At 41.8% G+C, this 27,556-nt stretch overlaps 1 long non-coding RNA gene across 1 annotated transcript; it reads right to left on the bottom strand.

Moving 5' to 3' along the window:
• Window positions 1–6: 6 nt before the first annotated feature.
• Window positions 7–27,556, bottom strand: LOC121854092. The gene is made up of 3 exons (XR_006086476.1): window positions 27,251–27,556; window positions 20,483–20,641; window positions 7–647 (listed from the first exon to the last, which is right to left on the bottom strand). It is a non-coding gene; the product is annotated as an uncharacterized LOC121854092 (long non-coding RNA).

Below are 27,556 nucleotides of genomic sequence, written 5' to 3' on the forward strand. Positions count from 1 at the left end.
AAAATGTTGAGTTACATTACTAACAACTATTATATATTTGGTCATTCTCTCTTGTTCAATTGTTTCACCAAAAACAGTTTATAAAACTAACACTTCAAGGTAAATACAAGGTAGTGGTAAATTAATGTTCTCCCAACATCACACATTTGGTTATATCCGGGCGGACACTTGTCCAGATGGGCTCCTTAATATTATATTTGGGCCCCATTACATTCATACATAAGAGCACACCAAGAGACATTGTTTGGTCCCATATATAACTGGCCAGACGGTTCTTGGGTGCACATATGTGTTGTCTGGGGTGGAACATGTGTACAGTATTGTATGTTGGAGACAAAAGAGAAGACGTGTTGTAACAATGTAACAGTAAGATTTAGTATAGTATTCATGTGGCATTACAGCCCACATACCACTGTTGTACTTACATTATTAGTTGTGGCATTGTTTGTATACCATAACTCTTGAATAGAAGTATGGATAGTTAACATTGATAAGTGTGCCACTAACCCAGGAACAGTAAACTAATTTACTAACACAGGTCAATAATAAAACAAAGTAATGTTAACCTGCCTACAGTAACACCACCATAAAGGCCTCACTCTTACCCTTACACCTACGGGAAGTATCATATACCGTCACCCGTCACTCTGCAATAAAAAGTATAAATTAGATATCACACGAAGCAGACAATAATAACGAGGAATTAAGAAAAATTAGAGAGGAGAATCAGCAAAAGGAAGAATGCACTGGCAGATCTGAAGAGGAGGAGGAAGATTTTGATGCTGCTGTTGACGAGAATTTGTTAAACTATACTGATGAGGAGGGTAAAGATGGAGATGGGAATGAGGATGTGCCTCCTGTAGTCAACATGAGAAAGGTGGTGACTCCGAAACTAAAGTGGCAAGCAAAAAACTATCATTCCATGATTAACTGGAGGAATGAACTCAAGACTGAGCCTCCTTACAGTGCTTCTCTGTCAAATCTACAGGTTAATGACATTCTTGAGACACCATTAGTGGTGCCCAAGTGGCCAAACAGCACTCAGACGGTCGAGAGAGGCATAAAAGTGATGACTGAAGCTTGCACTGAAGTGACGGGATACGAATCGAGAGATGGATATATTAGGCAAAGATTATTGTCTAGGAAAATGATGCCAAGGTTCCGCACAAAAAAGAATTTCAATATGAACTTGTAATGATTTTCTATACGGTGTACCTGTAAAATAACATGTGAATTAAATCGATGTCACCCATGTAAAATTTATCATTATCCTGGAAAACATTAAATGACACCTAATTTTTGGTATACACTAAAAGTTGACAAAAAGTCGTTCGCGATGCAGCAGGGTAAGTATGCATGAAATGGCATGAAATTTTGCACAGGTGTTTGTTACAGCCATACAAACGATGCCTGAAAAGTGCAGCCTGCAACTCAAATAAAAGTGTTTTTTCCCTGCCCCCTACTAAGTATAGTATAGTATAGTATATTATAGTATAGTATATTATAGTATAGTATATTATAGTATAATATAATATAATATAACACAACACAGCACAACACAACACAATACAATATAAATTTATCATTGAGACAGCTTTTTCTCTAACAGTCATGTCCTCATCTGCACACATACCAAGAAGAAGTTGATCTGTGTGGGCGAAGTATGCATTTCTCTGGACAGCCTTCTTCACTATCGTCTCCTCCTCACTATTCAGGTGTTTCATATATAGCAGGGACTGGAATACGTTCCTTGAGCCGTGTGTTACGTAAGGGTGTATCTTGATGTAAAACCACATTGGAGCACTGAACTTTATTATTGTAATGACAATTCTTTTCAACTCATGGCTGGGTCTTGATGTTGCTACATACAGCCTGAGGATTCTACTCCATAAGGTGTTCCACCTTGACACACAGGGAGGACCTGGCTCAATAGCAGCCAACTCATCTTCAACAACACCTGTGATAACTCCTTTACAAATCCTATACAGGTATTTCTGATCCCAGGACAGATCTTTCTCCACTTCATCATTAAACACAGGGAAATCAGGGAAACTGACTGGCTGGAAGGCGACAACTGGAAGCTCAGACAAAGACTCCTTGATCTGCTTTCCAATGGGACCACGCCAATGCTCAGGACCACTTGGTTTACCATCATAGTGATAAAAAACTGCGCGGAAAGGCAGCTCATTTCCGTGAAGCTGACATATGAAATAATGGAGCGGGTGACCAAGTAACATTTCAAGATGATGAATGACTCCATTTTCTGATCCTACATTTACATTGGTTCCATCACAACCAACACACACAATGGGCTGCTGGGTTAGATTTTTCTCCACCAGAAACTCGTGAATAGTTTTGGCAATCTGCTTTCCGTGTCCAGTCTTGGGAGTCACATGTGTGAGATATTCATTGCCAGGCTCAACCATGATGACATAATGATCTTTCACCATCATCCTCGAACTCCATTTCTCGGTCTTCTCATTCTTTATCATCACACGAGTGGCGGTCTTCTTACCATCAAAATAGAGTGACGTCAAATTATCTAAACTAGCCATCTCAATTTCTTGCCTCTTAAATCGGTATTTTTGTCTCGCATCCCGCAGCTTATGTGGTCCAATAACCTGACTCTTGTCATCCTTTGTGATAATGCTATAGTCAGTTAAGGTGGCAGTAGCAATGGCAGCTCCAGCATAATCACTAATCAAGTATCGGTCACAAGCGGCAGCCAGTGTAGGGAGTCTTGTCCGGTTCTGTGAACTGGTGGCTGATAATCAATATAGACATAGCACCATACTCATCTGCAACAAGACAACTTAAATGAAATAAGAGATATGAAAAAAAAGTTGATAAACACTGAACAGAACATTGCACCGCCACAGCGGCTGTTTGGCTAGTACTGTAGGTAAATTTAAAAATTTCAGTAGAAAATGCGGCAGACTAAACCTCGACATATCAGCTTCAAATTTGGCATAGAGTCTTAGATATGTATAAGGAACAATGCCTGAAGAGTACAGCTTTGAGCAAAATTTCACTGCCCCCTACTATACTATACCATACCATACTATACTATACTTACATTATGCCCCCCCCCCGGGCCCTGATGTGGGTGGGTCATTGACCTGTGCTCTAATGTGTGTTCATACATTCATTATTATTCTGCCCACCATAATAGAGTCAAACAGTCAGTATTTTCAACAATGTTTTTACGTGCTTTGAGAATTTGCAGCCCGGAATTCATTGTTGAGGAATATAAATATATCTATAATATTGGCTCAAACCTTAAATACCATAGATCTTTCATAGACAAATGCCTGAACATTACTAAGAAATCCTTTTATAGAACTGATCCCAAGCCCACTCATGACCATAAGAATATATTAATATTGCCATTTCACAAAAATTTCTCTCAAATTCCTTTACAACTAAAAACCTGGAACGTCAATGTGGCATTTAAAAACTCATGCACTGTTTAACAAATGTTAATCAAAAACTCCCCCAACAACACAATTGGTTGCATTTATAAAGTTCCTTGCAAGGAATGTAATATGTTTTACTTAGGCCAGACAGGTAAAGATCTTGTAACTAGGCTTAAACAACATAAATATAGTGTTAGGACAGGCCAGGAATCCAATGCTCTGTTTGTTCATCTGAGGGATAATAAGCATTGCATTGACTGGGATAATGCCTCCTCAATATTACCTTGTAATTCAATTGATAATAGGAACATCATAGAATCTAGTCTCATTAAACATACTGAAGCATTCAACATGAATTTGAGTAATGGCATGTACAAACTGGACAATTTTGTAATTAAGAGATTTGTAACCAGGTGAGAAGGTTGGGTCACCTTACCCTCTGACCTGACTACCGACCGTTGCTGTGCTATTTAAAGATTAGTAGGGTCATTACCTAATACCTGACCATTGTGGACCTGATCTCACCCTCCTCTGTATATAAACACCTTGTTTTGTACTTCTCCTTAGTCTGTACTCATCCCTAAACATGTGAATTACACGAAAGCGCTTGGAAACTTCGTGTTTTCTTCTTTCCTTGTGGTTATCAGCATATACCTAGATCACACGCAACTACAGTGATTTACTTGCATATATATAAATAAATATATATATATATATATATAATATAATATATATATATATATATATATATAGTGTATATGTATATATGTGTGTATATATATATATATGTATACATATATATACTGTATATATGTATATGTATATGATATATATATATGTATTGTATATTATATTATATATTATATATATATATATATATATATATATATATATATATATATATATATATATATATATATATATATATATATATGTAACCGGTCGGAATTTACTGGACTTTATTTTCTCACTTGACTTGGGGTTTATTAAAGATTATAAGATGGTAATGGCAGTGGAAGCGCCCCTTGAGAAAAATCCCGAACCAGCACAAGAACACTTAAATCTACTAAACAAAATGAATTGTCCGTGACCCGTGGAAGGATAGCGTCTGTGACTGGGATGAATGAGACACACTGTAAAATTTAGACACTTATATTCCCTCCAACACTACAAACACAATCAAATAATGGTACACCAATATGCGCACCTCTTAACTTGAACTTAAAACACTACTCTGGGAAATAAAAGTTATACATGACATAGAATTTATTAGAAGCTCAGCCAACAATAAATTTGAAGTATTAAGAAATGTTGCTTGCACACACGAAACAGGCCTTAAGGGCTTTCACAAAATGATATCAGTCACTTAGGAAATGGTATTAAAAAATAAGAAATTAACTACTCTACAATGAATAGGCCTTAAGGGCTTTCAACAAAATAACATCACCCCAACAGATGCACACTTCCTAACCTAACTTAACCACTACTCTGGGGAACAAGGTTATACCTGAGATCAGAATTATGAAGAAAAATTAGATGCATTAAAAGAATCAAATCACAGTATCACTCTGGTTCCACTTAATGACACAAACATTCAAAAATAATACTATCAAAATTATTTAGGAACTATTAAACTACACACGTCAAGATAATATCAGTCTGAGGAATGGTATTAACTACACCCGTAATAAGGGAGGGAAAATGTTCCTCTAGGTATCTCCTAGAGACCTAGACTCACGGTCTCAGTGTGTGACCATTAGTTTACTCAGATAGCCTCAGTGTACTCCCAGTGCGTCCATAAAGCGGAAGGGAGTGAGCCAATCAGACCTTGTACAGTTGAGAGAAGCTTTAGCTTCCCGTTAGCAAGAGGGTTTCACTAAGCTGCTCGGGACATGTGGTGTTGTGCACCCGAGTGGTAAGAACTGATCACCCACTGTGGATGCTGGTCCCGTCGTTTTAGTTGTCGGAAGCACTCGTTCACTCAAGAGATCCTTTGCTACCCCGCTAAACAGTGACAGGCCTACACTGATCGGTCCAATGGCGACAATCGCCACCCTCAATCATCAACGGCAGTCTCAAACGGCAGTCAATCTCTCGCAGTCAACTCCGGTCAACTCAGGTCAAGTGGGTTCTGACGGAAACCCTGAAATGAACTCACTGTTAGCTCTAGTTAACTTTACCACTGCCCTATCTAAACCCTGTCTGAGATTGAATGAGACTTACTTGTTATACTGCAATAGCGCAGCACAGGTGACTAGGCCACGTGACTATTTCTGTGACGGACGCGCAGGGACGTCTTGTATGTCTGAATGCTTCTCCGTGACTGCGGGAGGGCCCGCGTCGCGTCTCTCAAGGCGTTAGCTTAGGCCTACGTGACATATTTTCCGCCTAACTAATAACTCCTTGGGACACCCGTAACATTATTCAGACTGATAAACGATCTATAATAATTTCAAATTCAATAATAGTCCCTTACTTCATGAATCGCATCATTATTAATTCGGTAAATTACATTTAATATCATCTAGGCCTAGTTCCACCATCTCTCGCTATGAGCAGGAAGCGCTCTCTTCCCTCCGGCGACCTTGAACGCTCAGTGTTGCCAATGGCGGGGCATTCGAAATTACTCTGAAATTTCTGAATATTACATATATATATATATATATATATATGTTAACGGCAGAGAGAAGTGGAGAAGACGGGAATGCTGTATTTAGCACGTTAAAGGGGTAAGATGCAGTTTCTTAGAACAATTTTTTAGGGGGGTTGTATGCATGTTTTTCTCAGCACATGAGGACAGTGCTGTTTTTTTTTAGGGGGGTCGATTGTAATATTCAGAAATTTCAAATGCCCTGCCATTAGGGATACTGAGCGTTCAAGGTCGTCTGAGGGAAGAGAGCGCTCCCCGCACATAGTGGGAGGTTGTGGAACTAGGCCTATATGATATTAAATGTAATTTGCCGAATTAATAATGATGCGATTCATGAAGTAAAGGGACTATTATTGAATTTGCATTTATTATAGATCGCTTATCAGTCTGAATAATGTTACGGGTGTCCCAAGGAGTTATTAGTTAGGCGGAAAATATGTCACGTAGGCCTAAGCTAGCGCCTTGGAGAGACGCGACGCTGGCTCTCTCTCAGTCACGGAGAAGCATTCAGACAAACAAGACGTCCCTGCGCGTCCGTCACAGAAATAGTCACGTGGCCTAGTCACCTGTGTTGCACTATTGCAGTATAACAAGTAAGTCTCATTCAATCTCAGACAGGGTTAGATAGAGCAGTGGTAAAGTAAACAAGAGCTAACAGTGAGTTCATTTCAGGGTTTCCGTCAGAACCCACTTGACCGGAGTTTGACTGCGAGAGTGATGACTGGGAGAGATTGACTGCCGTTTGAGACTGCCATTGATGATTGAGGGTGGCGATTGTCGCCATTGGACCGATCAGTGTAGGCCTGTCACTGTTTAGCAGGGTATCAAAGGATCTCTTGAGGGAATCTAGCCGTCTGGGTGCCCAGCTGACGACGGGACCCATCGTTGGGGTCATCAGCTCTTCTCTCCCTCGGCTCACAACACCACATGTCTCGAGCAGCTTAGTGAAACCCTCTTGCTAACGGGAAGCTAAAGCTTCTCTCAACTGTACAAGGTGTGATTTGCTCACTCCCTTCCGTTTCATGGATGTACTGGGGGTAAAGTGAGGCCAGGTGAGTGATACAGGGTCGCACACTGAGACCATGAGTCTAGGAGATACCTAGAGGAACATTTTATCTCCCTTATTACGGGTGTATGTTGAGTTGGGTGGAGCATGGTTCACGAGTATTGGTGGACCCAGTAACAAATCAATAATAGTGACTATATTTGTGTGTAGTTAATACCATTTCTCAGTTACTGAGGTTATCTTGACGTGTGTGGTTTAATATTTCTTAAATAATTTTGAGAGTATTGTTTTTTGAATGTTTGTGTCACTAAGTGGAACCAGAGTGATACTGTGATTTGATTCTTTTAATGCATCTAATTTTTCTTCATAATCCCGATCTCAGGTATAACCCTCGTTCCCCAGAGTAGTGTTTAAGTTAGGTTAGGAATTGTGCATCTGTTGGGGTAATATAATTATATTGAGTGTCCTTAAGGCCTATTCATTGTAGAGTATTTAATTTCTTATTTTTTGATACCATTTTCTCAGTGCTGGATATTATTTTGTTGAAAGCCCTTAAGGCCTGTTTCATGTGTGCAAGCAACATTTCTTAATACTTCAAATTTGTTGTTGCCTGAGTTTCTAATAATTTCTATATCATGTATAACTTTTATTCCCCAGAGTAGTGTTTTAAGTTCAAGTTAAGAGGTGCGCATATTGGTGTACCATTATTTGATTGTGTTTGTAGTGTTGGAGGGAATATAAGTGTCTAAATTTTACAGTGTGTCTCATTCATCCCAGTCACAGACGCTATCCTTCCACGGGTCAAGGACAATTTATTTTGTTTAGTAGATTTAAGTGTTCTTGTGCTGGTTCGGGATTTTTCTCAAAGGGGCGCTTCCACTGCCATTACCATCTATTAATCTTTAATAAACCCCAAGTCAAGTGAGAAAATAAAGTCCAGTATCTTCCGACCGGTTACATATACATATATATATATATATATATATATATATATATATATATATATATATATATATATATATATATATATATATATATATATATATATATATATATATATATATATATATATATATATATATATATATATATATATATATATATATATATATATATATATATATATATATATATATGTAATATTCAGAAATTTCAGAGTAATTTCAAACACCGCGCAATTGGCGATACTGAGCTTTCAAGGTCGTCGGAGGGAAGAGAGCGCTCCCTGCACATAGCGAGAGGTTGTGGAACTAGGCCTAAGTGATATTAAATGTAATTTGCCGAATTAATAATGATGCGATTCATGAAGTTAAGGGACTATTATTGAATTTGATATTATTATAGATCGTTTATCAGTCTGAATAATGTCACGGTGTGTCCCAAGGAGTTATTAGTTAGGCGGAAAATATGTCACATAGGCCTAAGCTAGCGCCTTGGAGAGACGCGACGCTGGCTGGTCCTCAGTCACGTGAAAGCGATTGGACCTACAGGACATCCCTGCGCGTCCGTCCACAGAAATAGTCACGTGGCCTAGTCACCTGTGTTGCACTATTGCAGTATAACAAGTAAGTCTCATTCGATCTCAGACAGGGTTAGATAGGGCAGTGGTAAAGTTAACAAGAGCTAACAGTGAGTTCATTTCAGGGTTTCCGTCAGAACCCACTTGACTGCGAGAAATTGACTGCGAGAGTGATGACTGCGAGAGATTGACTGCCATTTGAGACTGCCGTTGATGATTGAGGGTGGCGATTGTCGCCATTGGACCGATCACTGTAGGCCTGTACTGTTTAGCGGGGTATCAAAGTATCTCTTGAGGGAATCTAGCCGTCTGGGTGCCCAGCTGATGACGGGACGATCGTTGGGGTCATCAGGTCTCCTCTACCTCGGCTCACAATACCACATGTTTCAAGCAGCTTAGTGAAACCCTCTTGCTAATGGGAAGCTAAAGCTTCTCTCAACTGTACAGGGTCTGATTGGCTCACTCCCTTCCGCTTTATGGATGTACCGGGGGGTAAAGTGAAGCCAGCTGAGTGATACAGGGCCACACACTGGGGCCAAGAGTCAGTGGAGTTAGAGGTACACTTTCCAAGGTTGAGAAAGGCTGATTTGGGCCTTAAACTACGGGTGCCTGTTGGTTGTGCCTTAAACGACTACGGAGTGCAGGTGGAATCTGTGTGTGTGTTAGGTTAGGAAGCATGGTTCACGGGTATTGGTGGACCCAGTAACAAACCAATAATAGTGACAATATATTTGGGTGTAGTTAATACCATTTCTCAGTTACTGATATTATCTTGACGTGTGTAGTTCAATAGTTCCTAAATAATTTTGATAGTATTGTTTTTTGAATGTTTGTGTCAATAAGTGGAACCAGAGTGATACTGTGATTTGATTCTTTTAATGCATCTAATTTTTCTTCATAATTCCGATCTCAGGTATAACCCAGAGTAGTGGTTAAGTTAGGTTAGGAAGTGTGCATCTGTTGGGGTGATATAATTTTGTTGAGTGCCCTTAAGGCCTATTCATTGTAGAGTTATTAATTTCTTATTTTTGAATACCATTTTCTCAGTGCTGGATATTATTTTGTTGAAAGCCCTTAAGGCCTGTTTCATGTGTGCAAGCAACATTTCTTACTACTTCAAATTTATTGTTGCCTGAGTTTCTAATAATTTCTATATCATGTATGACTTTTATTCCCCAGAGTAGTGTTTTAAGTTCAAGTTAAGAGGTTGCGCATACTGGTGTACCATTATTTGATTGTGTTTGTAGTATTGGAGGGAATATAAGTGTCTAAATTTTACAGTGTGTCTCATTCATCCCAGTCACAGACGCTATCCTTCCACGGGTCACGGACAATTCATTTTGTTTAGTAGATTTAAGTGTTCTTGTGCTGGTTCGGGAATTTTCTCAAAGGGGCGCTTCCACTGCCATTACCATCTATTAATCTTTAATAAACCCCAAGTCAAGTGAGAAAATAGAGTCCAGTACATTCCGACCGGTTACATATATATATATATATATATATATATATATATATATATATATATATATATATATATATATATATATATATATATATATATATATATATATATATATATATATATATATATATATATATATTACATATAAATCACAATGAAAACGTGGATACAAGATAAAATCTTGTTGATAAATCACCTGCGGAAAATGGAAACAACAGGTACTGTAGCGAATAAGGCAGCTAAAAGGTACTCACGTCTATTTCCATTTCCCCATTGACTATCAAGATGTATATATATATATATATATATATATATATATATATATATATATATATATATATATATATGCAAGTAAATCACTGTAGGTTCGCGTGATCTAGGTATATGCTGATAACCACAAGGAAAGAAGAAAACACAGAAGTTCCCAAGCGCTTTCGTGTAATTCACATCTTCAGGGGTGAGTACAGACTAGAGAGAGTAATACAAATCAAGGTGTATATATACAGAGGAGGGTGAGACCAGGTCCACAATGGTCAGGTATTAGGTAATGACCCTACTAATCTTTAAATAGCACACAACGGTCGGTGGTCAGGTCAGATGGTCAAGTGACCCGGCCTTCTCACCTGATCACAAATCTTCTTAATTACAAAATTGTCCAGCTTGTACATGCCGTTACTCAAATTCATGTTGAATGCTTCGGTATGTTTAATAAGACTAGATTCTATGATGTTCCTACTATCAATTGAATTACATGGTAATATTGAGGAGGCATTATCCCAGTCAATGCAATGCTTGTTATCCCTCAAATGAACAAACAGAGCATTGGATTCCTGGCCTGTCCTAACACTGTATTTGTGTTGTTTAATTCTAGTTGCAAGATCTTTACCTGTCTGGCCTAAGTAAAACATATTACATTCCTTGCAAGGAACTTTATAAATGCAACCAATTGTGTTGTTGGGGGAGTTCTTGATTAACATTTGTTTAACAGTGCATGAGTTTTTAAATGCCACATTGACGTTCCAGGTTTTTAGCTGTGCAGGAATGTGTGAGAAATTTTTGTGAAATGGTAATATTAAGATATTCTTATGGTCATGGGTGGGCTTGGGGTCAGTTCTATAAAAAGTTTTCTTAGTAATGTTTAAGCATTTGTCTATGAAAGATCTAGGGTATTTAAGGTTTGAGCCAATATTATATATATATTTGTATTCCTCATCGATGAATTCCGGACTGCAAATTCTCAAGGCACGTAAAAACATTGTTGAAAATACTGACTGTTTGACTTTATTATGGTGGGCAGAATAATAATGAATGTAACGTCAGTCTTTACAAAGGTCCCAGTTGATGATTTACTAGAGTTCCTCATAGATTCCCTGGATAACATTTCACTGCCCGTCTCGAAAGACGACTTCATCGAACTCATCAAACTATGTATTAAGGATTGCAAATTCGAATTCAATGGGGAATATTATGCTAAAAAATTTGGTATGGCAATGGGTAATCCACTCTCACCTGTATTAAGCAACCTATATATGGAATTCTTTGAAAAGAAACTATTAAGTAATATTTTACCACCCTCAGCAGTCTGGTTTAGATATGTTGATGATGTATTATGTCTCTGGCCATGTAATGAGGACCTAAAAGCTTTCCTACCACAACTTAACAACTTAGCCCCCTCGATCAAATTCACTGTGGAATTAGCGCAAGACTGTAAATTGCCATTCCTAGACTGTCTGATACACAGAATAGGTAACACTTTTAAGTTCAGTATTTATAGAAAACCAACTAATGTGTGTTCATACATTCATTATTATTCTGCCCACCATAATAAAGTCAAACAGTCAGTATTTTCAACAATGTTTTTACGTGCCTTGAGAATTTGCAGTCCGGAATTCATCGATAAGGAATACAAATATATATATATAATATTGCCTCAAACCTTAAATACCCTAGATCTTTCATAGACAAATGCTTAAACATTACTAAGAAAACTTTTTATAGAACTGACCCCAAGCCCACCCATGACCATAAGAATATCTTAATATTACCATTTCACAAAAATTTCTCACACATTCCTGCACAGCTAAAAACCTGGAACGTCAATGTGGCATTTAAAAACTCATGCACTGTTAAACAAATGTTAATCAAGAACTCCCCAACAACACAATTGGTTGCATTTATAAAGTTCCTTCCAAGGAATGTAATATGTTTTACTTAGGCCAGACAGGTAAAGATCTTGCAACTAGAATTAAACAACACAAATACAGTGTTAGGACAGGCCAGGAATCCAATGCTCTGTTTGTTCATTTGAGGGATAACAAGCATTGCATTGACTGGGATAATGCCTCCTCAATATTACCATGTAAGTCAATTGACAGTAGGAACATCATAGAATCTAGTCTTATTAAACATACCGAAGCATTCAACATGAATTTGAGTAACGGCATGTACAAGCTGGACAATTTTGTAATTAAGAAGATTTGTGATCAGGTGAGAAGGCCGGGTCACTTGACCATCTGACCTGACCACCAACCGTTGTGTGCTATTTAAAGATTAGTAGGGTCATTACCTAATACCTGACCATTGTGGACCTGGTCTCACCCTCCTCTGTATATATACACCTTGATTTGTATTACTCTCTCTAGTCTGTACTCACCCCTGAAGATGTGAATTACACGAAAGCGCTTGGGAACTTCGTGTTTTCTTCTTTCCTTGTGGTTATCAGCATATATATATATATATATATATATATATATATATATATATATATATATATATATATATATATATATATATATATATATATATATATATATATATATATATATATATATATATATATATATACGACCGCCGCAGTTGTGACCATTTTTTTTTCAAATGACACACGCATTTTCTATACCGAAACGTTTCCAGTTAATGTAGTCTCCATGTATAATTAGAAAATTATGGGGGCCCCATGTGCATTCAGCTGACTACATTAAAGGTAAGTGCTCAGTCACACTGTATCCATTCCTCATTATTTATTACTTTCACTGTACTGTATTTCATTGTAGATTTTTTATTAATTTTTTTTTATCTATGTCGGACTTACGACCATTCGGACTTACGACCTGGATTTGGGTCCCTAACCCCGTCGTAAGTCGGGGTCTTGCTGTGTGTATATATATATATATATATATATATATATATATATATATATATATATATATATATATATATATATATATATATATATATATATATATATATATATATATATATATATATATATATATAAAACAAAGAAGCCTGTCTGTTTGTCTGTGTGTCAGCACGAGAATCTCTGAAACTTCTTTACAGATCCGGACCAAACTTGGCATGGATAGCAAGTGTCATGTGGGGATCTCAAAAAACCCCGACCCGACCCGACAGGACACGCCTGAGAGAACGAGAGAAAGAGAGAGAGACTATAGGTCAGCCTGGATTCAGACACGTAGAAAAGTAGTATTCCCTCCTATGACTTACAGCTATTTTGATCCTTAGGTTCTCTTTCATTATTGCTTACTTTTCTCTGTATCTAACCTCCATCCCTTACACCACACAGAGGTTGAAAAGTCGTATCCCATCCCACGTATTATAGCTAATTTTATCCTTATGCTGTCTCTCATTACAGCTTACTTTTCTTTGATCTCTAACTTTTCTAGGCTGTCCATTCTAACAAGGTAGGTAGGTAGGTAGGTAGTCCATTCTAACGAGGTATGCCAAACGTACGATATTTCACAACGCTTAAATCAATGTGGTTACGTCCTACCTTAGTAAATCTATTCCTTGCCATGGCCATCTATATAAATAACTGAAAGAGCGTCTCTATATAAATAAAAAAAAGAGCGTCGGTGGTACATGGCAACTTTTTGCCGAGGGACTGTTCGCGGGTTGTTTCGTAGCTTACTAGCTTGAGCCACTGTTTGTTCCCAGCTTTGCCGGGGAAAGGAAGGATTGTAATCGCGCTGAAAACAAAAATTAAGCTAAAATCTAACTGAACAAAATGCCGCCAAAGAAACGACCAAGGCCGTCAATTCTTGAAAGAAGACAGAGAGATGCAGTGAGAAAGCAGCATTCAAGATCAAGTGAATCAAGGCAACAACGTGCTGCACGTTTGCAAACTAACAGAGAGCGAACAACGGCAAGTCGGTCACAGGAAACAGATCAGGAAATGGAATCCCGTCTTAATGCTGACAGAAAGCGAACAGCGGACAGTCGGTCACAGGAAACAGATCAGGAAAAGGAACCCCGTCTTAATGCTCAGAGAGAGCGAACAGCGGCAAGTCGGTCACAGGAAACAGATCAAGAAAGGGAATCCCGTCTTAATGCTGACAGACAGCAAACAGCAGAAAGGCGTTCTCAAGAACATGATCAAACGCTTGAAATTCGTTTGAATGCTGATAGACAGAGACCTGCGGGATCCAGAATTCTAAGAAAGAATACACAGTGGCATCCACTTGCAAGAGCAGCATTTAACTATGACAATGAGACAGAATATGAAATGTATCCCTCTGTTGTCATTGGCAACATGGATAAGAAATGTGAACACTGCGGTGCAAAGAAGTATAAAGGAGAATAAGCTGGACTGTGCTGCTCTCATGGGAAAATACGACTGCCAAAATTGGAAAAACCACCACAACCATTGAAGACTCTCATGCTGGGAACAACACCAGAGTCAAAACACTTCTTGGAAAATATACGGAAGTACAATTAATGCTTCCAGATGACATCCTTTGGAGCTACCAGAGTAGTTCGTGAGCACAGATACATGCCCACATTCAAAGTCCAGGGTCAAGTCTATCACAAAGTAGGATCCCTCTTACCACTGGAAGATGAGCAGCCAAAGTTCCTCCTAATCTACTTCATGGGAGATCATGAAAAGCAGACTACTATTAGGTGTGGCAACATTCAAGGTGTCAGACATGACATTGTCCTATCTATCCAAGAAATGCTGCATGAGCGCAACACGTATGTACAGTCATTTAAAAATGCCCTGGAAAACATGCCTTCTGACGAGTACAAAGTCAGGATCAAAGCAGACACGACCCCAAAGGGAGAACTTGAAGGAAGACTCAATGCTCCTGTAGTTGATGAAGTAGCCATCCTGATTGTCGGTCAAGAGTTTGAGAAAAGAGACATCATACTCAAAATGGGAGACGAGTCGCTCACAAGAATATCAGACACATCGATCCTATGATGCACTGCAGTATCCTCTCATCTTCTAGAAAGGTGAAGACGGATATCACTTCAACATTCCTCACACAGATCTAGCGACTGGTGCGGCAAAAGTAGGTAAGAAAATCTCATCCAATGACTTTTATTCATACAGATTCATGATCAGAGAAGACAGTTTCAACCAGATACTAAGATCAAGGAACCTCTTCCACCAGTTTGTAGTGGACATGTATGCCAAAATTGAAACAGAAGGATTCACCTTCATACGACTCAACCAAAAGAAGCTCAGGATTGATGACTACATTCATCTGAGAGATGCAGTAGCAAGGGATGGACATGTGGGCAATTTTGGACAGCTGGTGATTCTCCCCTCTTCCTTCACTGGAGGTCCGCGATACATGCATGAAAAGACTCAGGATGCCATGACCTACGTCAGAAACTATGGACGACCAGATCTCTTCATTACTTTTACATGCAACCCTGTATGGACTGACATAACAGAAGCTCTAATGGAAGGCCAGAAAGGACAAGATCGGCATGACATTACAGCGAGAGTATTTCGTCAGAAAGTGATCAAACTCATGGACTTGCTTACAAAAGCATCAATCTTTGGCCCTACACGGTGCTACATGTACTCCACTGAGTGGCAGAAACGAGGTCTACCACATGCCCATGTCTTGATCTGGCTGAAAGAGAAACTTCGACCGAACATGATTGACAACTGCATACGAGCAGAGTTCCTGATCCAGAAGAAGATCCAGTTCTCTATGAGATCATCAAGAAGCAAATGATTCATGGGCCATGTGGACCATTCAACAGACACTCTCCCTGCATGAAAGATGGACGTTGCACCAAAATCTTCCCAAAAGACCTGATAAAGGATACTCAGAGTGGAGAAGATGGCTGTCCTCAGTACAGGAGAAGAGCGCCAGGCGCTGGAGGTTTTACAGCAGTGTTGCGACCTGGAACAGACAGTGATATAACAGTAGACAACAAATGGGTGATCCCCTACAATCCTCTTTCGAGTAAAGCATTCGATGCGCACATTAATGTGGAGTTCTGCAATTCAGTCAAGTCCATCAAGTATGTCTGCAAATACGTCAACAAAGGCTCTGACCAAGCGATCTTTGCAGTGGAAAAGGATGGAAATCATGATGAGGTGACAGTTTCTGCAGGGCCGTTATATATGCAGCAATGAAGCCCAATGGAGAATTTTTAGTTTTCCCATACACGAACGATGTCCAACAGGAGTTCATCTGGCTGCTCACCTGGAACATGGACAAAGAGTATACTTCACAGAAGAGTCCCTCCAAAATCAAATGGCAAATCCTGCTGATACGACCCTCACTGCATTCTCCAAGCTTTCACAGGAAGATGAGTTTGCTCAAATCCTCCTGTATGTTGATGTACCCAAGTTCTACATATGACAGGCTTCAATGAAAAAGTTCCAGAGAAGAGCTCAAGGATCCGATGTGGAAGGATATCCAGGGATAAAGTCAGGCAATGCTTTGGGACGAGTCTACAAGGTTCACCCCAACAACTTTGAGTGCTATTGTTTGAGACTAATTTTGCACCACATCCGTGGCCCAACATCATATGCAGCACTCAAGACAGTGAATGGACAAGTCTGCAGAACCTATCAGGAAGCGTACAATCACCTTGGCCTACTGGAAGATGATGGTCACTGGAATGACACATTAGAAGAGGCAGCAGCTACTCAATCGCCAATGAGAATGAGGAACCTGTTCGCCATCATGATTGCTACATGTGGACTTTCCAACCCAAGCCAGCTCTGGAAAACCACCAAGAAAGTCTTTCAGAGGATCTGCTTCATCAAGCAAGAAGAAAACATCCTGGGCAAGAGATTGAGTTCATCGATGACATGTTCAACAGGGCTCTGATCATGGTGAAAGACAAAGTGATGGAGCTATGCGGAAAAAAATTTGACTGATTTTGGATTGCCTTCCCCAAACAGAGAAGAACCAGGGAGTTGCTCAGAGAGACAGACTACTCAGTAGAAGTTCTGGTGAATTTTGTTGAAGAGAAAGAGCCTCACCTGGTGCCTGATCAAGCAAATGCTTATGAACAGATCTTGCAAGCGATACAAGCGGAGCAGGGAGGTATGATCTTTCTCGATGCACCTGGCGGGACAGGGAAAACATTCCTGATGAACCTTCTGTTGGCTAAACTACGTCATCAGGGGAAAATTGCTCTTACCGTGCCATCCTCATGCATTCCCGCAACACTAGTAGAAGGAGGACGTACTGCACACCCAACTTTTAAAATGCCTCTCAACCTCGCTCACAATGAGAATCCAGTGTGCGACATCAAAAAAGGATCGGCAAAGGCAAAACTCTTTGAAAAATGCAGCCTCATAGTCTGGGATGATTGCACTATGTCTCACAAGTTAGCGTTTGAAGCATTGGACAGGACCTTGCAAGACATACGAGAAAATGACCAGCTCATGGGTGGCATTACAATGGTCATTGATGGAGACTTTCGCCAGACCCTACCTGTCATTCCTCAAAGCACTCCAGCTGACGAACTGAATGCGTGCCTCAAGGCACCATACCTTTGGAGAAGTGTTCAGACACTCACCCCATCCACAAACATGAGAGTACATCTACAAGGAGATCAGGATGCTGGACGGTTTGCAAACCTTCTACTACAGATTGGGAATGGAACTTTCCTTGTTGATTCAGAAGGACAAATAATTATTCCTCAAGGATGTGGAAATGTTGTAAAGTCCTCAACTGAGCTCACTAACAAGGTCTACCCAAACATTATCCACCACTACAAGGATCACAAGCGGCTGCGTGAACGTGCAATTCTGGCACCAAAAAATGAAACAATGGCTGAAATCAACATGACTCTACTCAGACAGCTTCCAGGCAGTGAGACTCATTCAAATCTGTTGATACAGTAATCGACCAGGACCAAGCAGTCCAGTACCCTGCAGAATTCCTTAATTCTTTGGAGCCCGCTGGAATGCCTCCTCACCACCTCACTCTCAAGATTGGAACTCCTATAATGCTCTTAAGAAATCTTGAATCACCAAGGCTCTGCAATGGCACAAGACTGGTGGTGAAGAACATGATGCCACATGTACTGGAAGCTACAATACTGACAGGAAAAGCTAAAGGAGAGGACGTTTTTATACCAAGGATACCTCTCATCACCACTGACCTGCCATTTGAGTTCAAGCGACTTCAGTTCCCGGTTAAAGTGAGCTTTGCCATGACCATCTACAAATGCCAGGGACATTCCCTAAAGATGGTTGGCCTAAACCTGGTGTTTCCTTGCTTCTCTCATGGACAGTTCTATGTTGGATGCTCCAGAGTAGGAACTGGCAAAATTCTGTACATACTTGCTGCTAATGGCAAAACCAAAAATGTGGTCAACCTTAATAAGAACATAAGAACATAACAAAATAAGGAGTCTGCAATAGGCCGGTTGGCCTGTGCATGGCAGCTCCTGTCGAGAGTTACTACCACTCTCTATCATCCATGAATCTATCTAGCCTCCTTTTGAAACTTTCCAGAGTTCCCGCACTTACTACAAAGTTGCTAAGCTTGTTCCACTCGTCCACCACCCTATTTGTGAACCAGTTTCTTCCTATCTCCCTCCTAAACCTAAACAATGTGGAGCCTCCAGGAGGGTGGCGTCCTACCATGGCCTAGCGAAAGAACAGCCCGGAGGACGGCATTTCTGCTAGTATATATATAACAAATAGATCAATAATATTACAAAACAAATAAAGGCTATAGGTAAGAGAATCATATACAGTCAGTCGTCTAAAAGTCAGCGCTTCTCAAACAGGTGACTGGTTCACCCTAGAAGATGGTGGGATGAATGACGGGGTGAATGGTAAGACAAACAAATATAAGAGAGTTATAGATACAAGTATTGTTCTTTACTGAGCAGGGAATCATTGTGTAACGTGGGTCGTGAGAACCTTGATCAATGCCTATATAACACATCTTTATTTGGGCCAAATACAATAACTGACTTTAGCTCATTAGTTTTTGCAGAGTGAAGATTTAGACAATATGTTTGTATAAGTACTTGAAGAGAAAGTGGACCAGAGAAGAAACTGAGGTTATGAAAACATGGAATGATGCACCCTGGAGGATAATGCCGAAGGTAACAACCAGCAACATCTGCTGTAAAACATGGAATGATGCACCCTGGAGGATAATGCCGAAGGTAACAACCAGCAACATCTGCTGTAAAACATGGAATGATGCACCCTGGAGGATAATGCCGAAGGTAACAACCAGCAACATCTGCTGTAAAACATGGAATGATGCACCCTGGAGGATAATGCCGAAGGTAACAACCAGCAACATCTGCTGTAAAACATGGAATGATGCACCCTGGAGGATAATGCCGAAGGTAACAACCAGCAACATCTGCTGTAAAACCAAAGTGCCGGAAATGGTCTAAATGATTGGTGTCACCATTTACAGAAACGTTCAGTCATAAAGTGTCAACTGCCTTTATTATCTCTTTTAGTTTTTACAGCTGGAACATAATTATGTGAAATAATTACTGAGAACAACTTCATATATTTCCCACATCTGCTGACGGTCGTGTAATATTTCAATGTTATTCTGATTTTTTAAATTATGTTTTTTGCGTGATTTAGTATTACTGATATGCAATTTGTCTTAGTATGTCTTATTGTGGGTAAAAAAGTATATATTAAATACGTCCTACGAAAACGTCAATTTGCTACCAGAGTTTAACAGTTAATTCTTGTATAATATTTCTGATAAACTTCCTTCGTGTTCATGTTTGAAATTATTTTGTATGTATCTTTATATAATTTAGCTCAATATCTTTCTCGTCAAAAACGGTCATTATGAATAAACTCATTTATAAAACATCTCAGCTGTGAAGGACGCACTATATAACAGTTGTTACCGCCGGCTGGTGTATCATATTATCCTGTCCTATTTTAAGGCACACATTTTCTGTGTCTTTTAAGCATGGGACTGGGATATAGTTCTTTTACTTTTGTTACCCCTCTTGAAGACTTTTACCTGCGTATATAATGAGAGAATGTCAGTAAGTTAAGTAGCGAGAAATTTGGCTCAGGAGTTAATACACCATCTTACTACAACGACGACCAGTCAGTCACTCGCTGGTCTCCTGCAAGATACCGCTGTTTGAACTAATCTTACTGAAAACTGTGACATCACCTCGTTGGACGACTGTACACAATACGTACCTCAGGACTGTGTATCCGGACAGAGTGAAGGTCTCGTCCTTGTCTCCCGGCACAACAAGTTTTGTCGGCCGCACGTGATTACGTCTCAGCTGGCTGGCCAACACACCCAGTTCTTGGTCACTCAGCAGACAACGGGGGAACACCAGCGAGTCATAGTCCCTGGGGGCGGGGAGGACAACACTTGAACACTTTTAGTAGTCATTATTTCATCATATTAAAATGATGATGAACCTGTATATTGTATACACACAGTGTGTGTACTAATAATGTTTGCAAGTGTACGATAATTTTGATAAAGAAACAATAATTTTGTGGATCCAGCTCGATAATTATTTATATTTTAAAATCTGACAACACTGGGAGGTGTTTCCCTCTCACTGTTACCACACGATTCCCGGTAACTTCTGGTAGTGTGGTATACGTATTCCAACCTTTTACCGGGATGACAGGGCCGACTCTACCTTGTGAGGGGCCCTGTGTAAGATAACAGTTTGGGGCCCTGTACAAGAAAATGGTTGGGGGCCCTGTAAGATAACAGTAAAGATAAGGCCCTGTGTAAGATAACAGTTTGGGGCCCTGTACAAGATAATGGTTGGGGGGCCCTGTGTAAGATAGCAGTTTGGGGCCCTGTACAAGATAATGGTTGGGGGCCCTGTGTAAGATAACAGTTTGGGGCCCTGTACAAGATAATGGTTGGGGGCCCTGTGTAAGATAATGGGTGGAGGCCCTGTACAAGATAATGGTTGGAGGCCCTGTACAAGATAATGGTTGGAGGCCCTGTGTAAGATAATGGGTGGAGGCCCTGTGTAAGATAATGGGTGGAGGCCTGTACAATATAATGGGTGGAGCCCTGTACAAGATAACAGTTGGGGGCCCTGTACAAGATAATGGTTGGAGGCCCTGTACAAGATATGGTTGGAGGCCTGTGTAAATATGGTTGAGGCCCTGTGTAAGATAATGGTTGGGGGCCCTGTGTAGATATGGGTGGAGGCCCTGTGTAGATAATGGGTGGAGGCCCTGTGCAAGATAATGGTTGGGGGCCCTGTGTAGATAATGGTGGAGGCCCTGTACAAGATAATGGTTGGGGCCCTGTGTAGAATAATGGGTGGAGGCCCTGTGTAAGATAATGGGTGGAGGCCTGTACAAGATAACAGTTGGGGGCCCTGTACAATTTAATGGTTGGAGGCCCTGTACAAGATAATGGTTGGAGGCCCTGTGTAAGATAATGGTTGGAACCTGTGTAAGATGGTGGAGGCCCTGTGTAAGATAATGGGTGGAGGCCCTGTACAAGATAATGGTTGGAGGTCCTGTAAGATAATGGGTGGAGGCCCTGTGTAAAAATGGTGGAGGCCCTGTGAATAATGGGTGGAGCCCTGTACAAGATAATGGTTGGGGGCCCTGTGTAAGATAATGGTGACCCTGTGTAAGATAATGGGTGGAGGCCCTGTACAAGATAACAGTTGGGGGCCCTGTACAAGATAATGGTTGGAGGCCTACAAGATAATGGTTGGAGGCCTGTGTAGATAATGGTTGGAGGCCCTGTGTAAGATAATGGGTGGAGGCCCTGTGTGAATAATGGGTGGAGGCCCTGTACAAGATAATGGTTGGAGGCCTGTGCAAGATAATGGTTGGGGGCCCTGTGTAGATAATGGGTGGGCCCTGTGTAAGATAATGGGTGGAGGCCTGTACAAGATAATGGTTGAGCCTGTGTAAGATAATGGTGGAGGCCCTGTGTAAGATAATGGGTGGGCCCTTTCATATAATGGGTGGAGGCCTTACAAGATAACAGTTGGGGCCCTGCACAAGATAATGGTGGAGGCCCTGTGTAGATAATGGGTGGAGGCCCTGTGTGGAATAATGGGTGGAGGCCCTGTGTAAGATAATGGTGGAGGCCTGTGTGGAATGGGTGGAGGCCCTGTGTGAATAATGGGTGGAGGCCTGTACAAGATAACAGTTGGGGCCCTGTACAAGATAATGGTTGGAGGCCCTGTACAAGATAATGGTTGGAGGCCCTGTGTGAATAATGGTTGAGGCCCTGTGTAAGATAATGGGTGGAGGCCCTGTGTAAGATAATGGGTGGGCCTACCAGAATGGTTGGGCCCTGTACAAGATATTTGGGGGCCCTGTGTAAATAATGGGTGGAGGCCCTGTGTAAGATATGGGTGGAGGCCTGTACAAGATAATGGTTGGAGGCCTGTGTAGAATAATGGGTGGAGGCCCTGTGTGGAATAATGGGTGGAGGCCCTGTACAATTTAATGGGTGGAGGCCCTGTACAAGATAACAGTTGGGGGCCCTGCACAAGATAATGGGTGGGCCCTGTGTAAGATAATGGGTGGAGGCCCTGTAAGATAATGGGTGGAGGCCTGTGTAAGATAATGGGTGGAGGCCCTGTGTGAATGGGTGGAGGCCCTGTGTAGATAATGGGTGGGCCCTGTGTAAGATAATGGGTGGAGGCCCTGTGTAAGATAATGGGTGGAGCTGTGTAAGATAATGGGTGGAGGCCCTGTGTGAATAAAGGTGGAGGCCCTGTACAAGATAATGGTTGGAGGACCTGTGTAAGATAATGGGTGAAGGCCCTGTACAAGATAATGGGCGGGCCCTGTGTAAGATAATGGGTGGAGGCCTGTGCAATATAATGGGTGGAGGCCTGTGCAAGATAATGGGTGGAGGCCCTGTGTAAGATAATGGGTGGAGGCCCTGTGTGGAATATGGGTGGAGGCCTGTACAATATAATGGGTGGAGGCCCTGTGTAAGATATGGGTGGAGGCCCTTTGAATGGGTGGAGGCCTGTCAATATAATGGGTGGAGGCCCTGTAGGAATAATGGTTGGAGGCCCTGTGTAAGATAATGGGTGGAGGCCCTGTGTGAATGTGTGGAGGCCCTGTACAATATAATGGGTGGAGGCCCTCAATGGTGCCGTGTATGGTTGGGCCTGTGAGATATGGGTGGGCCCTGTACAAGATAATGGTTGGGGCCCTGTACAAGATAATGGTTGAGGGCCCTGTGTAGATAATGGTGGAGGCCTGTACAGGAATGGTTGGGGCCCTGTGTAAGATAATGGGTGGAGGCCTGTACAAGATAATGGGTGGAGGCCCTGTGTGAATAATGGGTGGAGGCCCTGTACAAGATATGGTTGGAGGACCTGTGTAAGATAATGGGTGGAGGCCCTGTACAAGATAATGGTGGAGCCCTGTGTGAATAATGGGTGGAGGCCCTGTACAATATAATGGGTGGAGGCCCTGTGTAGATAATGGGTGGAGGCCCTGTGTGAAAGATAATGGGTGGAGGCCCTGTGTAAGATATGGGTGGAGGCCCTGTACAATTTAATGGGTGGAGGCCCTGTACAAGATAACAGTTGGGGGCCCTGCACAAGATAATGGGTGAGGCCCTGTGTAAGATAATGGGTGGAGCCCTGTGTGTAAGATAATGGGTGGAGGCCTGGCAAGATAATGGGTGGAGGCCCTGTGTGAATAATGGGTGGAGGCCCTGTGTAAGATAATGGTGGAGGCCCTGTGTAAGATAATGGGTGGAGCCCTGTGTGGAATAATGGGTGGAGCCCTGTGTGGAATGGGTGGAGGCCCTGTGTAGGATAATGGGTGGAGGCCCTGTACAAGATAATGGTTGGAGGACCTGTGTGTAAGATAATGGGTGAAGGCCCTGTACAGAATATGGGCGGAGGCCTGTGTAAAAGATAATGGGTGGAGGCCCTGTACAATATAATGGGTGGAGGCCCTGTGTAAGATAATGGGTGGAGGCCCTGTGTGAAGATAATGGGTGGAGGCCCTGTGTGAATAATGGTGGAGGCCTGACAATATAATGGGTGGAGGCCTGTGTGTGAATAATGGTGGAGGCCCTGTGCAAGATAATGGTTGGAGGACCTGTGTAAATAATGGGTGGGCCCTGTACAAGATAATGGGTGGGCCCTGTGTAGATAATGGGTGGAGCCCTGTACAATATAATGGGTGGGCCTGTGTAAATAAATGGTGGAGGCCTGTGTAAAATAATGGGTGGAGGCCCTGTGTAGAATATGGGTGGAGGCCCTGTGCAATATAATGGGTGGAGGCCTGGTACAAGATAACAGTTGGGGGCCCTGCACAAGATAATGGGTGGAGGCCCTGTGTAGATAATGGGTGGAGGCCCTGTGTAAGATAATGGGTGAGCCCTGTGTAAGATAATGGGTGGGGCTGTGTAGATAATGGGTGGGCCTGTGTAGATAATGGGTGGAGGCCCTGTAAGAATAATGGGTGGGCCTGTGTGTAAGATAATGGGTGGAGGCCCTGTGTGAAATAATGGGTGGGCCTGTGGCATGTGGGTGGAGGCCTGTACAAGATAATGGTTGGAGGACCTGTATAAGATAATGGGTGAAGGCCCTGTACAAGATATGGGCAGGCCTGTGTAGAATAATGGGTGGAGGCCCTTACAATATAATGGGTGGAGGCTCTGTGTAAGATAATGGGTGGAGGCCCTGTGTAAGATAATGGGTGGAGGCCCATGTGAATAATGGGTGGGCCTGTACAACTTAATGGTGGAGGCCCTGTGTAAGATAATGGGTGGAGGCCCTGTGTAAGATAATGGTGGAGGCCTGTACAATATAATGGGTGGAGGCCTGTACAAGATAATGGTTGGAGGCCCTGTGTAAGATAATGGGTGGAGGGCCTGCAAGATAATGTGTGGAGGCCCGTAATATAATGGGTGGAGGCCCTGTACAAGATAATGGTTGGGGGCCCTGTGTGAATGTGGTTGGAGGCCTGTGTAAGATAATGGGTGGAGGCCCTGTACAAGATAATGGTTGGGGCTGTGTAAGATAATGGGTGGAGGCCCTGTGTAAGATAATGGGTGGAGCCCTGTACAAGATAACAGGGGCCCTGTACATTTAATGGTTGGAGGCCCTGTACAAGATAATGGTTGGAGTCCTGTGTAAGATAATGGGTGGAGGCCCTGTGCAAGATAATGGTGGAGGCCCTGTGGCAAGATAATGGGTGGAGGCCCTGTACAAGATAATGGTTGGGGCCCTGTGTAGAATATGGGTGGAGGCCTGTGTGAGAATATGGGTGGAGGCCCTGTACAAGATAACAGTTGGGGCCCTGTACAAGAATATGGTTGGAGGCCCTGTACAAGATAATGGTTGGAGGCCTGTGTGGAATAATGGTTGGAAGCCCTGTGTAAGATAATGGTGGGCCTGTAGAAGATAATGGGTGGAGGCCTGTACAAGATAATGGTTGGGCCTGTACAAGATAATGGTTGGGGGCCCTGTGTAAGATAATGGGTGGAGCCCTGGCAGATAATGGGTGGAGGCCCTGTGTAAGATAATGGGTGAGGCCTGCAAGATAATGGTTGGGACCTGTGCACGATAATGGGTGGAGCCCTGTACAGAAAATGGGTGGAGGCCTGTGTAAGATAATGGTGGAGGCCCTGTACAAGATAATGGTGTGGAGGCCCTGTGTAAGAATAATGGGTGGAGGCCTGTGTAAGATAATGGGTGGAGGCCCTGTGTGAATAATGGGTGGGCCCTGTACAATATAATGGGTGGAGGCCCTGTGTAAGAAAATGGGTGGAGGCCCTGTGTGAAAGGGTGGGGGCCTGTACAATATAATGGGTGGAGGCCCTGTACAAGATAATGGTTGGAGGCCCTGTGTAAGATAATGGGTGGAGGCCCTGTGTAAAGGTAATGGGTGGAGGCCCTGTACAATATAATGGGTGGAGGCCCTGTACAAGATAATGGTTGGGGGCCTGTGTAAGATAATGGGTGGGCCCTGTACAAGATAATGGTTGGGGGCCTGTACAAGATAATGGTTGAGGGCCCTGTGTAAGATAATGGGTGGAGGCCCTGTACAAGATAATGGTTGGGGGCCCTGTGTAGATAATGGGTGGAGGCCCTGTGTAAGATAATGGTTGGAGGCCCTGTGCAAGATGGTTGAGGGCCCTGTAAGATAATGGGTGGAGGCCCTGTACAAGATAATGGTTGGGGGCCCTGTGTAAGAATATGGGTGGAGGCCCCTAACCAATAATAACCTAACCAATAATAACCTAAAATAACCTAAACTAACCATACCACTCATACATAACCTAACCTAACCTAACCTAACCATACCACTCATAACCTAACCTAACCTAACCTTACCACTCATAACGTAAGCTAACACAGTAGTCAGAGAGTGGCTGGTGCGGAGAATGATGGACAGTTGAGAGGGGCTGGGGACGATACCATCTTCACTTTCTCCGCCCTTCCAGAACAAAGATCATCTAAACTTCTAAAGGTAATAATCACTTCCACAACATCTATTTCTGTTTCTTCAATATTTGTTTATTTGTTCCTTTTCAATGGAAAACGGTCGAAGTAACGTAAAGAAAAGGAACACGTTTTTACTTGGTGATTCTCAACTGGGAAGAACCAAACCAAACCTTTTTTATCGTGTCCACAAAAGACTACTGTACTGTACAGCCACTGTATTAATCATCAAATATTGACCCAAATGAAACAGTCCACCAAACTAACAATGATCCAGCCTTCTTCTTCTTCTAATAATAATTAATTAATTATTATTGCTATTACATTATTATTATTATTATTATTATTATTATTATTATTATTATTATTGCTATTACAGGTTGGCTGGTAACAAACTTGTACTGTTGACTGTACATCATTAATGTTCCTCGTGCAGTTTAGTATTTCATCATCTTGACGGCCAGGATCATCATACAGTAATATAAAAGTTGTGTATAATAAATAAATGATCAATACAAAGTAGGAGTCTGTATCTTACCAGTTAACTGGCTGTAGTTGTTGAGACACCTGGGCTGCCCAGTCTATGTGTGTAGCATCAACCCCGGAGAGGAACAGAGTAAACCACCCAGCGTATGGCAGGGGGCTAGGCAGTAGTGCTGGAGGAACCCCCGCGGGTACATGCAGCTCTGAAAATAATTATCATACTAGACAGAAGAAGTATTACTGACAGGTGTAAGACGGTGGCGTCATAGTGGCGTAATTGTACCTTCTGCAGCTTTACTTTTCCACAAAGACGAGTCACGACTTTTGTTTCTAGCACACCCACGGCCTTCACCAACACTGT

This window comes from Homarus americanus, unplaced genomic scaffold, assembly GCF_018991925.1.
Source record: "Homarus americanus isolate GMGI-L3 unplaced genomic scaffold, GMGI_Hamer_2.0 scaffold38752, whole genome shotgun sequence".
Lineage (NCBI taxonomy): Eukaryota > Metazoa > Arthropoda > Malacostraca > Decapoda > Nephropidae > Homarus > Homarus americanus.